The sequence below is a fragment of the Theropithecus gelada genome, chromosome 8 (assembly GCF_003255815.1).
Source record: "Theropithecus gelada isolate Dixy chromosome 8, Tgel_1.0, whole genome shotgun sequence".
Taxonomy (NCBI): Eukaryota; Metazoa; Chordata; class Mammalia; order Primates; family Cercopithecidae; genus Theropithecus; species Theropithecus gelada.
The window spans coordinates 147,213,319-147,228,842 of NC_037676.1; the positions used below are offsets into that span (position 1 = coordinate 147,213,319).

At 41.2% G+C, this 15,524-nt stretch overlaps 1 protein-coding gene across 3 annotated transcripts in view; it reads right to left on the reverse strand.

The window, feature by feature from the left end:
• The window catches only part of LOC112630543 (zinc finger protein 252-like), a 44,238-nt gene that overhangs the window by 3,053 nt on the left and 25,661 nt on the right, over positions 1-15,524 (reverse strand). The window lies entirely within an intron of this gene.

Sequence of the window (15,524 nt, forward strand, 5' to 3'; positions counted from 1 at the left end):
ACCCCCTTGGGAAGAGGAAAAAGAGAAGCATGCTGGTAAAGCAATGAACACTGGTGTGGGGAGGAAGAAGGAAGGTAATATGCCCAAGGTCAAAGGCTTAAATCTGCAACTAGGCTGACCAGGAACACATGGAGTAGGAAAGGCAAGATCTGAGAAAGGATTTGAGGAGGGTTATCAGGAAGGAGGAATTGGAGGCTGCCTCCACTATTCATGTCATTGCTGCATACTTTGTAAACAAGGTATCTTCTTATGGCTTACATATAGCATATTCAAATGTTTGTTGAAAATAAGTGATAAATGACTCATAATGAATGAAGTGTACATCAGTGCAATAGATGATGGAAAAAAACTATTTGATCTGGACAACTTGGTTTCACAGAAGCAAATCAGGAAAAACAGAAAAAAGCAGCAACCTACTCAGGCCAAGGATACACAACACTCCCAAATCACACATTTCCAGTGAACAAAAGTGTCCAAAAATTTGTGAAAACTATAAAACTGAATTCTGAGACCCAATGAAAGCAAGCTTATTAAAAATAAAAATCCAAAACCAACCAACGAAGCAAACAAAAAAACAAGCACTAAGTCACATAGATACAAAGACTGTGGGAAGGATAACTGAGGTCAGAACAGTAAAAGGACAGCCCTGTGTTGAGATACCACAAAATAACAATGGAATCTCCCTTTTGCAAATGGTGGTTATCATTAGTTATAATGGGATGCTCCTTGAAACTGCACTGCTTGAATAGGGAGACTGAGCTAAAAATACTAACTGGATGAGCTCTAAAATTGGGCTAAATATAGCTGGGTGCAGTGGATCACGCTTGTAATCCCAGCACTTTGGGAGGCCAAGGTGGGTGGATCACCTGAGGTCAGGAGTTCCAGACCAGCATGGCCAACACGGCCAAACCACATCTCTACTAAAAATCCAAAATTTAGCTGGGCATGGTGGTGGGTGCTTCTAATCCCAGCTACTTGGGAGGCTGAGGCAGGAGAATAGCTTGAACTCAGGAGGTGGAGGTTGCAGTAAGACAAGATTGTGCCACTGCACTCTAGCCTGGGTGACAGAGCAAGACTCTGTCTCAAAAAATAAAATAATAAAATACAATAAAATAAATAAAAAATAATAAAATAAAATAGGGCTAAGTAATCTTAATAGATTTCCATGAACTACTCACGGTACTACAGAGGGATTGATTTTGCCATTCAGAGTATGAAAGGAAAAAAGCAAACTTCATAATTTACTCTAAAACCTACAAACAGTGTCCTAGAAGATAAACATCCTGAATTTAGGGAGAAAAATTTCTGAGGTATCTGAGGAGTTGAGTCCTCAAGGTAGTCTCAGGACTAAAGTCTAAAAGATGATTCTATTAGGTGTTATTTTGCTGGGGAGGAGACAAAATAAATGTGAACAAAATGAGAAACCACAAGACAGAGTCATCCATAAGACAAGAACCAACATCTCACACTAAAGTTCATGTTGCCATTTCCCTCAGATATCTGGTGATCCTTGGTTGGCTGTGTATATTTTCTTTCTCTCTTTTTTTTTTTTTTTTTCTGAGACGGAGTTTTTTTGCTCTTGTTGCCCAGGCTGGGGTGCAATGGCACAATCTTGGCTCACCACAACCTCTGCTTCCTGGGTTCAAGTGATCCTTCTGGGTCCAAGTGATCCTCCTGCCTCAGCCTGCCGAGTAGCTGGGATTACAGGCATACACCACCATGCCTGGCTAATTTTGTATTTTTAGTAGAGACAGGGTTTCTCCACGTTGGTCAGGCTGGTCTTGAACTCCTGACCACATATGATTCGCCCACCTTGGCCTCCCAAAGTGCTGGGAGTACAGGTGTGAGCCACCACGCCTGGTCAGCTGTGTGTATTTTCAAATGACACAATAAAAAGATGCTTGGGACCTCTGTGTATGAGTGTACTTGTTAACTGGAAAGGTACTTAAGTGAGGTGATTATAAGGTCACAGCATCCCTAAATACTAAAAACTGAGCTGTCTTTGCTCAGCTTTGGTTTCTTTTGAGGCAATTTCCTGGGTTTTGCCCTAAATATATGATGCCTTGCTGTTAGGTATTCTTAGTGCAGGGTAGGGAGAAGGATGTGGTCGTAGCGTCAATCATTTCTGTATTTAGATTATTTAGATAATACCTTAGGTTCAGGTTTTTTAAGAACAAAAAAAAAAAAAAAAAAAAAAAAAAAAAAAGAAAAAACCTTCATAAGTGGTATATTTTTCTATCAAGAGGTATAAAACATCTGGTTGTATTTTTTCATGTGATGTTAACATACTTAATGGTCATTATCTAGATTCACTTTCAAATTTGGGATTGCGAAATAGTGACGTTTCAGTTCTGTCATTCCTTGGTTTTTTAGCCAAAATTTCCAGGAAGTTAAACTTCTTGTCATCAATTGGGTATCCTGGCTTTCTAGTATTGTACCCAATACTAGATGTACAATACATCTAGTAAAGGCAGAATGCTCGATTCTTTTATTTACCAGTTTTCAGAGTGATGAATCAGTTTCCTAGCTTTCCTCAAAGGTGACCAATGAGTAGTACTTTCTTTTTTCTACCAGCCTTAATAAAGCCTAGGACCAACCTTTGATAAGATGATCCAATGGCATGTTATCTTCCTGTTAAAAGGAGACTTAATCCTCTCAAGAGGATATCATACAGAGCCCCTATGCCTTTTTATCTATAATAATTAACACTCAGAGCTGGCACAGTGGTGCATGCCTTTAATCCCAGAGACTTGGGAGGCTGAGGTGGGAGAATTGCTTGAGCCTGGACATTCCAGACCAGCCTGGTAAGCATAGAGAAATCCCATCTCAAACACACAACACACACACCACTCAAGTATCATAAAGCATGTGGGGAAAAAAAAGAAAGAAAAAATATGAGATCAAGAGAGAAAATACATGATAGAAACAAACCCACAGGGGTCCCAGTGGCGTGGGCAGTGTATGGAGCAACAGTAGGCAGCCCAGCTTCAGGAGGGCTCTTGGCAAACTGCATCCCACAGGCCCCTGCCACATGCCCTCCCTGCTATCAAGATGCCCAAGAGGAGGGTCAGCTCAGCTGAAAGGGCAGGGAAGGAAGAAGAGCCCAGGAGGAGATTGGTGAGGTTGTTAGCTAAACTGTTTCTGCAAAAGTGGGAATGAAGCCCAAAAAAGGAGGAAGGAACAAATCTTCAGAGAAGAATGCAAATAAAAGAGAAAATGAGAACACAACAACAAAACTGGCCAAAGTGACTAATCAGGAAACTAAAAATGATTCACCTGCAGAAAATGAAAGCTATGATGGCAAGCACCAGTAATCCCAGTTACTTGGGAGGCTGAGGCAGGAGAATTGCTTGAATCTGGGAGGTGGAGGTTGCAGTAAGCCAAGATTGTGCCACTGCACTCCAGCTTGGGTGACAGAGCGAGGGTTCTCCATCAAAAAAAAAAAAAAAAGAAGGCGGGTGCGGTGGCTCACGCCTATGATCACAGCACTTTGGGAGGCTGAGGTGGGTGGATCATGAGGTCAGGAGATCAAGACTATCTTGGCTAACACGGTGAAACCCCGTCTCCACTAAAAAATACAAAAAAATTAGCCGGGCGCGGTGGCGGCGCCTTTAGTCTCAGCTACTCGGGTGGCTGAGGCAGGAGAATGGCATGAACCTGGGAGGCGGAGCTTGCAGTGAGCTGAAATCGCGCCACTGCATTCCAGCCTGGGCGACAGAGCGAGACTCCATCTCAAAAAAAAAAAAAAAAAAAGAAAGGAAGGAAAGAAAAGAAAAAAATAAAATAAAATTGAAACTAAAAATGAGAGCTGGGTGTAGTGGCACACATCTATAGCCCCAGCTACTCGAGAGACTCAGGCAAGAGGATGGCTTGCAACCAGGAGTTAGAGGCCAGCCTGGGCAACATAGCAAGACCCCATCTCTAAATACAAAAACAAAACAAATCAGCCAGGCATGTGACTCAAGCCTGTAATCCCAGCAGTTTGGAAGGCTGAGGCAGGTGGATTGCCTGAGTCCAGGAGTTCAAGACCAGCCTTAGCAAAATGGCTGGGGAGGTCTCACAATTATGGCGGAAAGCAAAAGGCAGGTCTTACATTGCAGCAGACAAGAGACAGAATGAGAATTAAGTGAAATGAGCTTCCCCTTATCAAACCATCAGATCTTGTGAGATTTATTCACTACCACAAGAACAGTATGGGAGAAACCGCTCCATGATTCAATTATCTCCCACCCGGTCCCTCCCACAATACATGGGAATTATGAGAGTACAATTCAAGATGAGATTTGGGTAGGAACACAAGAGTCATACCATATCACCACATATTCAAGAAGCTCTGAGAATCCTAAGATAAAAAGAAAACCACACCTGGGTATAACACAGTCAAAACTACTGAATACCTGAGGAAAAAAATATCAAAAAACAGCACGAGGAAAGACATATTATCTTCAAGGTAACAATAAGACTGAAAGCTGACTTTGTGATTTTAGAGGTGGAAAACAACAGACAAAAGGACATTTTTTAATTTTGAAGAAAACAACTGCCATGCTAGAATTCTACATCCACCAGAAATATTATTCAGAAATAAAAGCTTGAAAATTCCACTTCCAGGATAACAGTATAAACTGGAATTCAGTGGATTCACTTCTTGCAAAACAAAGCAAGAACTATTTAAAAAGAAAAAAACAAACCAAACAACCATTTAAAGTCTCTAGCAATTGCCCTGAGGGAAAACAGCAGAGGAAGAAATATTTATGCAAGAAATTCTACTACAATTTGGTAAGAATAGGGAGAGTAGGTAGAATTCCTCATTTTGTTCTCCCCCTCTTCTCCTCCATCCTCTCTCTCACTTCCCTCTCTCTTCCCCCCACCAGCCTCTTTCCTGGAGAGGTTGTGGCATTTGAATCACAACCTGCTCCACCCCCTCCCTCACCCCCAGCTCAGTACAACAGATGGTCCACTCTAGGCAGATGTGGCCAAGAAGGGGCTCCCTCTCCCCTCAGTTTCCAATGAAAGCTTACCATATCTCACCAGGAGGATAGGCCTCCAGCAGTTTTCATCCCCTCCAACTCCAAGTTAAAGAGGCTAAATTCCAGTGAATAAGGCTGACAGGACAAGGGCTCCCTTCCTCCATTCAGCCTCTCTCCAAGGGCAGAGGCACAGCAGGCTAAGACTATTTGGGACCTGACTGCTCTGGCCCCAGCTTGCTCATAGGCAGAGGTTCCACAACGGGAAGACCATAGACTACTGCCTCACTCACTGCCCAAGGAAGTGGCTCTGAGAGTTTGCCTAGGAGGAGAGGCAGTCCATAAGAGAATTCTCAAGCTCTCCCTTAAAGAACTGACTTTATTTGAAACAGAGCATGGGGGAGGTTCAAGTCTAGGGTAACTCTCAAGAATAGCTCTTTAAATTAATAAGACACTAAACCACAGGTCAGCTGGTTTATCAGAGAGAACAAGGGAAAGAGACAGCTTCTGGAGTCAGAATAAACCTCAAAGATGGACTTTAAACAATACTCCTGCCCAAATTTAATTGGATCAGACCGCTGAGCAATTCATGCCCTCAGGCAGGGGTCCCCAACCCCTAAGCCATGGACCGGTTTTGATCTGTGGCCTGTTAGGAACTGGGCTGCACAGCAGGAGGTGAGCAGTGGGTAAGTGAACGAGCATTACTCCCTGAGCTCTGCATCCTGGCCGATCAGTCACAGCACTGGATTCTCATAGGAGCACGAACCCTGTTGTGAACTGCACATGCAAGGGATCTAGGTTGCGTGCTCCTTATGAGAACCTATTGCTAGATAATCTGAGGTGAAACCGTTTCATCCCAGAACCATCCCTTCTCACCTAATCCATGGAAAACTGTCTTCTATAAAACTGGTCCCAGGTGCCAAAAAAGTTGGGAACCACTGCCCTAGGGCACTGTCAAAAACACCAGAGCAATCTGCCTGCAATTAGTGGACCCTAATGGGAACGATGTAACCCTAATGGGAACGATGTAACCCTAATGGGAACCATGTAATACCATCTGAAGTGGATAGCTTCACAGGCAGATCAGGGAGAGAGACAGAGAGTTGTGCCAAAAAGGTTATCATTGCAGGATGACTCTGATTATGCTCGAGGCTCCACATGGTGAAAATGTATGCCACTGAAATAGTCTCATGAAGCCATAAAACAAATAAACCAGCAAACAACAAAAACAAGCTCTAGATAAGGGGGAGGGGAACTAGTAACCAGAATTCCTGTATTACCTAAAATGTCCGTTTTCAAAAAAAGCAGGAGACATGCAAATAAATAAATAAATAAATAAATAACAATAAAATGGGACCCATAACACAGGAAAAATGCAAGAACACAAACTGCCTGTGAGAGGGGCCAGAAGTCAGATTTAACAGACTTAAAAGGAGCTATGATAAATATGTTCCAAAAACTCAATGAACCATGCTGACTGAAGTAAAATTAGGTATGAAGACAATGTCTTGTCAAGTACAGAATATCAATAAAGACAAAAATTATTTAAAAAGCAACTAAATGGAAATTCTGAAGTTGAAAAGTACAATAATCAGAAATAAAAATTAATTTGTGGGGCCAACAATAGATTTGAATGGGCAGAAGAATCAATAAACTTGAAGATAAACTGCGAGAAAAAAGAATTTTAAAAAATGAATGGAGCCTCAGGCAAGTGTGGAATATCTTTAAGCACATCTATACACACACAATAGGGGAACCAGGAGAGGAGACAGAGAAGGTGCAGAAGAAAATATATAAACCACCAATGGTCAAAGAACTCTGAAAGGAAAATATCTTGGGCCCCCAAAATCACTAAGGAAAACTCAAGCTGGAAACTGCTTAGGGCAAACCTGCTTCCCATTCTATTCAAAATTATTCCTCTGCTCATTGAGGTAGATGCATATCTGACTGCCTGCTTTGGAAAGGCTAATCAGAAACTCAAAAGAAAGTAACTGTTTGTGTCTCACCTATCTGTGATCTGGAAGCTCCCTCCCCACTTCAAGTCTTCCTGCCTTTGCTTCAAGTTGTCCCGCCTTCCCAGGCCGAACCGATGTACTTCTCACATATATTTATTGATGTGTCATGTTTCCCTAAAATGCATAAAACCAAGCTGTGCCCCGACCACCTTGGGCAAATGTCAGGACCTCCTGAGGCTGTGTCACAGCACATCCTCAACCTTGGCAAAATCAACTTTCAAATTACCAGAGACCTGTCTCAGGTTTTCTGGGTTCACAGAACTAATCAAAAGACTTTAGAAAGTATCTCAAAATAAACATGGAAATGCTGTCAGGCCTCTGAGCCCAAGCTAAGCTATCATATCCCCTGCGACCTGCACGTACACATCCAGATGGTCGGTTCCTGCCTTAACTGATGACATTACCTTGTGAAATTCCTTCTCCTGGCTCACCCTGGCTCAAAAGCTCCCCCGCTGAGCACCCTGTGATCCCTGCCCCTGGCCACCAGAGAACAACCCCCTTTGACTGTAATTTTCCTTTACCTACCCATATCCTATAAAACAGCCCACCCCATCTCCCTTTGCTGACTCTCTTTTCAGACTCAGCCCACCTATACCCGGGTGAAATAAACAGCTTTATTGCTCACACAAAGCCTGTTTGGTGGTCTCTTCACAGGGACGCGAATGAAAAATGCAACATACCAAAACTTACGGGATGAAGCAAAAGCAGTACTAAGAGGGAATTTTATAGGAATAAATGCCTCCATTTTAAAAGATGCAAAATAATCCCAATTTTATACTTGAAGGAAGTAGAGGTGAACAAACTAACCCCAAAGTGAGAAGGAAGGAAATAACTGAGATTAGAGTAGAAATAAATACAATCTGTAGAAAGCAACAGAATAGAAAAACAATAGAAAAAACAACAAAACAGTTGGTTTTTTGAAAGTAACAAAATGGATAAACCTGTAGCTAGATTAACTAAGAATAAAAGAGAGAAAACTCAAAATCAGAAATGAAAGAGACATTCCAACTGATGCCACAGAAATTAAAAGATTGTAAGATACTGCTGTGAACAATTACATGACAACAAATTGGACAATGTAGAAGAAATGGATAAAATCTCAGAAATATACAATCTACCAAGACTGATTCACCAATAAATAGAAATTCTGAGTAGACCTATACCTAAAACAAGGAGACTGAAGCAGTAATCAAAAACCTCCCAATAAACAAGGCCCAGGCCAGCTGTGGTGGCACATGCCTGTAGTCCCAGCTACCTGGGAGGCTGAGGAAGGAGGATTGCTTTAATTTGGGAGTTTGAGGCTTTAGTGAGCTATGATCTCGCCACTGCACTCTAGCTTGGACAACAGTGAGATTCTCTCTGAAACAACAGACAACAAAAGTCATATGTTGAATCACAAGGTGATGGTATTGGGAGGTGGGACCATTGGGAGGTGATTATGCAGGCAGGTCCCTCATAATTGGGATTAGTGCTCTTATAAAAGAGACCCCAGAGACCTTTGCTTCCTCCGCCATGTGAGGACATAGCAACAGGTTGCAATTCAGAAGGGGCCGTCATTAGAACCAGATCATGCCTGCACCCTAATCTTGGACTTCCAGCCTTAAGAACTGTGAGAAATAAAGATATTTATTGTGCAGAGGAGGTCAAGAATGCAGTGAGCTATGATGGCACCACTGTACTCTAGGTTGGGCAACAGAGCAAGACCCCATTTAAAAAAAGATGGGCTAAGTTTTTTTCTCAAAGAAGACACATAAATGGTCAAAAGGTATTAATTTATGAAAAGATGCTCAACATCATCAGGAAAATGCAAATGAAAACCACAAAGAGGTATCACTACACACATTAGAATGGCTATTACTTTTTAAAAGCCTGAAAAATAACAAGTGTTGATGATGATGTGTTGGTAGAAATGTAAAATGGTGCAGTCATGCAAAACAATATAGATGTTTCTTTAAAAATTAAAAATAGAACCATAATATGATTCAGTAATCCCACTTTTGGGTAACTATCCCAAAGAATTGATATCAGAATCCTTTTTCTTTTTTCTTTTGAGATGAAGTCTTGTTCTGTCACCAGGCTGGAGGGCAGTGGCGTGATCTTGGCTCACTGCAACCTCCACCTCCCAGGTTCAAGTAATTCTCCTGCCTCAGCCTCCTGGGTAGCTGGGATTACAGGCACATGATACCATGCCCAGCTAATTTTTGTATTTTTAGTAGAGACAGGGTTTCACCATGTTGGCCAGGATGGTCTCGATCTCTTGACCTTGTGCACTCACCTTGGCCTCCCAAAGTGTTGGGATTACAGGTGTGAGCCACTGCAGCTAGCCAATGTCAGAATCTTGAAGATAGGTTTGTGCTCCCATGTTCACTGCAGCATTATTCATAATAGCCAAGAGGTGGAAACAACCTAGATGTCCATCAACAGATGGAGGTATAAAGAAAATCTGGTTTATCCATATGATGAAATATTCAGCCATAAAATATTGTAGAAAAAAAATGTCATATGCAAAAAATGTCACATAAATGAACTTTGAGGATATTATGCTAAGTGAAATAAGACAGTCATAGAAGGATGAATACTGCATAGTTCCACTTATATGAGGTATCTAAAATAGTCAAACCCATAGAAACAAAAAGTGCAATGGTGGTTGCCAGGGGTTGGGAAGAGGGAGAAATGGGGAGTTGCTATTCAGTGGGCATAGGGTTTCAGTCATGCAAGGTTTTGAGAAAGTTCTAGAGATCTGCTATACAGCATTTTGCTATTGTATTGGACACTTAAAAATGTTTAAGAATGTAGAGTGATCCTCATGTTACATAGTTTTACCACCATTTAAGAAATACTTGAATAATGGCTGAAAACTTCTGATATTTCCTGGAAAACATTAAACTGCACATCCAAGAGGCCCAAAGAACTCCAAGTAGGATAAACACAAAGATACCAACACTCAGAAACATCATGGTAAAAACATTAAATGTTAATGACAAGGAGAAAATCTTGAAAGGAAGAGAAAAACAACTGATCATGTACAAGGGAAACCCAATAAGATAAACAGTAGACTTCTCATCAGAAGTAATAGAGGTCAGAAGGCAGTGAATAACATATTCAAAGTTCTGAAAGAAAAAGACTCTCAACCAGGAATTTTCTATCCTGGCCTGGTGTGGTGGCTCACGCCTATAAACCCAGCAACTCTAGAGGCCGAGTTGGATGGATCACCTGAGGTCAGGAGTTCAAGACCAGCCTGGCCAACATGGTGAAACCCCATCTCTATTTAAGAAAAAAAAAAGAAAGCTGGGTATGGTGGCGTGTGCCTGTAATCCCAGCTACTCAGGAGGCTGAGGCAGAAGAATCACTTGAACCCAGGAGATGGAGGCTGCAGTGAGCTGAGATCGCACCACTGTACTCCAGCCTGGGCAACAGAGCGAGACTGTCTCTAAAAAAGAAAAAAAAAAAAAAAAAAAAAAAAAAAAGAAGAAGAAGTTTCTATCCAGCAAATTATCTTTCAAAAGTGAAGATGAAATAAAAGCATTACCAGATAAATATAAACAGATAATTTATTGCTACTAGACCCACCTTATAAAAAATACCAAAGAACATTCTTCAGGTTGAAAGCAAGTAAACCCAGATAGAAATGAGAACCCACCAAAAACACAAAGAACAAAGATAAAGGTAATTCTTTAATTATATAAGACAGTATAAATGTATGTATTTAATCTCAATTAATTTAAAAAGCAATGTTATAAATCAATTTTATATAATTATATTGTTTAGGCTTTAAGATGTAAACATGTATTATATATGACAACAGCACAAAGGAGGTGGATGAGAGCAGAGTTGTACTGGACAAAGGAAATGACAGCAGATGGTAACCTGAATGTACAGGAACATATGAAGAAAACCATAAATGGTAAGTAAGAAAGTAAACATTAAAAATTTTACCAATATATACTTTCTCATTTCTATTTCCACAATTGACATAAAATTATATAAAGTAAAAATTATAAAAATGTATTTGTGGGTTTATAACAAACATATAATTGTAAAACAACAGTACATAAAGGAGGAAGATTAAATAGAGCTATATATGAGTAACAATTCTATATCTCATTGAATTTTGTTAGTATAAATCAGAAGTAAATTCTGATGAAATGTATGTGGTAAGCTCGAGTTGTCATTAAGAGAATAACTTTCAAAAAGTGAAAATATCAGTAAAGAAATTAAAATGTTATAATAGAAAAATTGTACTCAATGCAGCTGGGCATGGTGGTTCACATCTATAATCCCAGTCACTTGTGAGGCTGAAGCAGGAAGATCACTTGAGGCCAGGAGTTTGAGACCAGCCTCAGCAACATAAAAGCAAGACCCTGTTTCTAAAAATAAAATTGGAAAAAAGAAAGCAAAACAAAACAAAAAAACCCCCCCACACACTTAGCCAGGCATGGTGGCAGACACCTGTAGTCCCAGCTACTTGAGACTTGAGGCTTGAGGCTCAGGAGGAAGGATCCCTTCAGCCCAGGAGTTCAAGGCTACAGAGAACCATGATCAGACCACTGCACTCCAGCCTGGGGAAACAGGGCAAGACCTGACTCTAAAAATAAAAATAAAGTAAAATCTACTCAATGCAAAAGAAAAAAATTAAGGAGGAATGGTGGAACAGAAAAGACACAAGATATACAAAATACAAAGAGCACAATGGCAGATGTAAACCCAACTACACAACAAACTACAATAAATGTGACTAAACAATTCAAAGAAAAGGCAGAAAAAAAAAAGAAAGGAAAAAAAAGCAGAGTCATAGGGGATTAAAAAACAATATCCAACTATATGCTGTCTATAGGAAATATACTTTAGATTCAAAGATATAAACAGATTGGAAGTAAAAGAATGGAAAAAGATACACAGATGCTCCTCAACTTACAATGGTGTTATCTCCTGAAAAACCCATCATACATTGAAAATATAGAAGTTGATACGGTTTGGATCTATGTCCCCACCCAAATCTCATGCTGAAATGCAATCCCCAATGCTGGAGATAGAGCCTGGTAGGAAGTGATTGGATCATGGGGGCAGTTTCTCATGAATGGCTGAGCACATCCCCCTGGTGCTGTTTTTGTGATGGAGTTCTAGTGAGATCTGGTTAAGTGTGTGGCACCTCCTTCCTGTATCTCTTCCTCCTGCTCCAGCCATGTAAGATGTGCCTGCTTCCCCTTCACCTCCTGCTATAATTTTAAGTTTCCTGAGGCCTCCCTAGAAGCAGAAGCTGGTATGCTTCCTGTATAGCCTGCAGAACTGTGAGCCAATTAAACCTCTTTTCCTTACAAATTACCCAGTATCAGGTATTTGTTTATAGTAGTGTGAGAATGGACTAATAAGTAAAAAATGCATTTAATACATCTAACCTATCAAACATCATAGCTTAGCCTAGCCTACCTGAAACATGCTCAGAACATTTACATTAGCCTACAGTTGGGCAAAATAATCTAATACAAAGCCTATTTTATAGTAAAGTGTTGAATATCATGCAATTTATTGACTACTGTACTGGAAGTGAAAAACAGAATGATTTTGTACCATTGTGAAGTTGAAAAATCATAAATCAAATAAGATACCCTGTGTTATGCAAATAGCAACCATAATAAAGCTAGAGTGGTTATACTAATAACAACAAAATAGACTTTAAAATGTAACATGCTACCAGAGATAAAGAGGGACATTTTATAATGATAAAAGGGTCAACTCATAAGTTATAACACTTGTAAACATATACACAGCTAACAACAGAGCTTCAAAGAATGTGCAATGAAAGGTTGAAAGAATTGGGGTGTTGGGAGCAAACCCCCCAAAACCTGGCCATAAACTGGCCCCAAAACTGGCCATAAACAAAATTTCTGCAGCACTGTGATATGTACATAATGACCCTAACGCCCAAGCTGTAAGGTTGTAGGTTTACGGAAATAAGGGCAAGGAACACCTGGTCAGCCCAGGGCGGAAAACCACTGAAAGGCATTCTTAAGCCACAAACAATTAGCATGAGCAAACTGTCTTAAGAGCGTGTTCTTGCTGCAGTTAACCAGCCCAACCTATTCATTTAATTTGGCCCATCCCTTCATTTCCCATAAGGGATACTGTTTTTTTTTTTTTTGAGACAGAGTCTCACTCTGTGCCCCAGGCTGGAGTGCAGTGGCGCAATCTTGGCTCACTGCAAGCTCCACCTCCCGGGTTCAGGCCATTCTCCTGCCTCAGCCTCCTGAGTAGCTGGGACTACAGGCGCCCGCCACCGCGCCTGGCTAATTTTTTGTATTTTTAATAGAGACGGGGTTTCACCGTGGTCTCGATCTCCTGACCTTGTGATCCGCCTGCCTCGGCCTCCCAAAGTGCTGGCATTACAGGTGTGAGCCACCGCGCCCAGCCCATAAGGGATACTTTTAATTTAATATCTATAGAAACAATGCTAATGGCTGGTTTGCTGTTAATAAATATGTGGGTAAATCTCTGTTCAGGGCTCTCAGCTCTGAAGGCTGTGAGACCCCTGATTTCTCACGTCACAAAGAAGGGGAGCTCGGAAGCGTCAGGGTAACAATGGGGCAAGTTTGGGGGCTGGTTCTTTCCACCTTGGAACTTTTTCACACTGATGATGAGGAGGAACAAGAGTATAACGAAGTAACAGCAGAGGTTACAGAGCATGTTTATTTGCCAGCCAAAGCTAAACCGGCAAAGGAAGGAGAGGTTCCTCCCTACTCTTCTGCACCCCCTCATTATTATTTTGAAGAAAATGATCCCACAAATCTTTCTTTTCTGGAGGACACTGTGCAAAAAGTAGTTGCCCCAGTGACTTTTCAAGCAGTGCCTCCAGTGACTGCTCTTAATTCTATTCAGGCAGGAGTTCAGCAAGCTAGATGAGAGGATGATTAGAGGCTTAGAAGTTCCCGGTTAGAATACACACTCCAGTTCAAGAGGGAAATATTACAGCTACATTTGAGCCTTTTCCTTTTACATTACTCAAAGAATTAAAACAAGCTATAAATCAGTAGGGACCAGGTTCTCGTTGTGTAATGGGACTGTTAAAGAATGTTGCTGTTTCCAGTTGGATGATTCCTACTGAGTGGGACGCTCTTACTCAAGCTTATCTAACTCCTGCTCAGTTCTTACAATTTAAAGCTTGGTGGGCAGATGAAGCTTCCATTCAGGCTGCTCGCAAGGCCCAGGCCCAACCTCAGATTAGTGTAACCACATTACATTTTGGGGGTTGGCAGCTGGGCTGGTTTAGATGCACAACTGGTCATGCAGGATGATGCCAAAGGACAGCTTAGAGGAGTGTGCATTAGAGCTTGGGAAAAAAAAAATCACTTCAGGTGGAGAACAATACCCTTCCTTTAGTGTTATAAAACAGGGACCCAGAGAACCATATGTTGATTCTATAACTCAGTTACAGGAGTCTCTTAAAAAGATGATTGCAGATTCGGCTGCTCAGGATATAGTATTGCAGTTATTAGCTTTCGACAATGCTAATCCCGATTGTCAGGCTGCTCTGTGACCTATCAAAGGGAAAGCACATTTAGTTGATTATATCAAGGCCTGTGATGGTATCGGAGGTAATCTGCATAAAGCTATCTTGTTGGCACAGGCAATGGCAGGACTGAGAGTGGATAAAGGAAACACTCCGTTTCCTGGAGCTTGTTTTAACTATGGGAAGCATGGTCATACTAAAATAGAATGTAGAAAAAATCAGCAAATCAGGCCTCCAGATAGGGGAAAAAAGAAAACTGTTGAGCCTGAAATATGTCCAAAATGTAACAAAGGAAAACACTGGGCTAGTAAATGTCACTCTAAGTTTGATAAACATGGGAACCCGATTTCGGGAAATGCCATGAGGGACTCGTCCCTGGCCCCATTCTAAACCGGGGCATTTCTAGTTCAGGCCATTCCCTCACTCCTGTACAATGTCTGTCCCCCGCCACAGCTGGTAGTGCCACAGTAGATTTTTCTGCACAAAAGCTGTGAGCCTTCTGCCTAGGGAACCCCTGCAAAAGGTCCCAACAGGAGTCTGTGGACCCTTGACAGCAGGGACAATAGGATTACTTTTAAGAAGGTCTAGTTTAAGTTTAAAAGGCATACATATACATACAGAAGTCATTGATTCAGATTACAATGGGGAAATTCAGATTGTTATATCTGCTTCTGTTCCCTGGAAAGCAAAGCCAGGAGAGCGCATAGCACATCTCCTGATTGTGCCATATGTGGGAATCGGAAAAAGTGAAATTAAACGAACAGGAGGATTTGTAAGTGCAAATAAACAAGGCAAAGCAGCTTATTGGGTAAATCAAATTACTGATAAACGTTCTACCTGTGAAATAATTATTCAAGGAAAGAAATTTAAAGTTTTGGTAGATACAGGAGCGGACATTTCAATCATTTATCTACAGCACTGGCCGTCCACGTGACCAATTCCACCCACTCAATTTAACGTGGTTGGAGTTGGTAAAGTCGCTGAACTTTATCAAAGTAGTTATATTTTGCATTGTGAGGGGCCTGATGGACAACCTGGGAT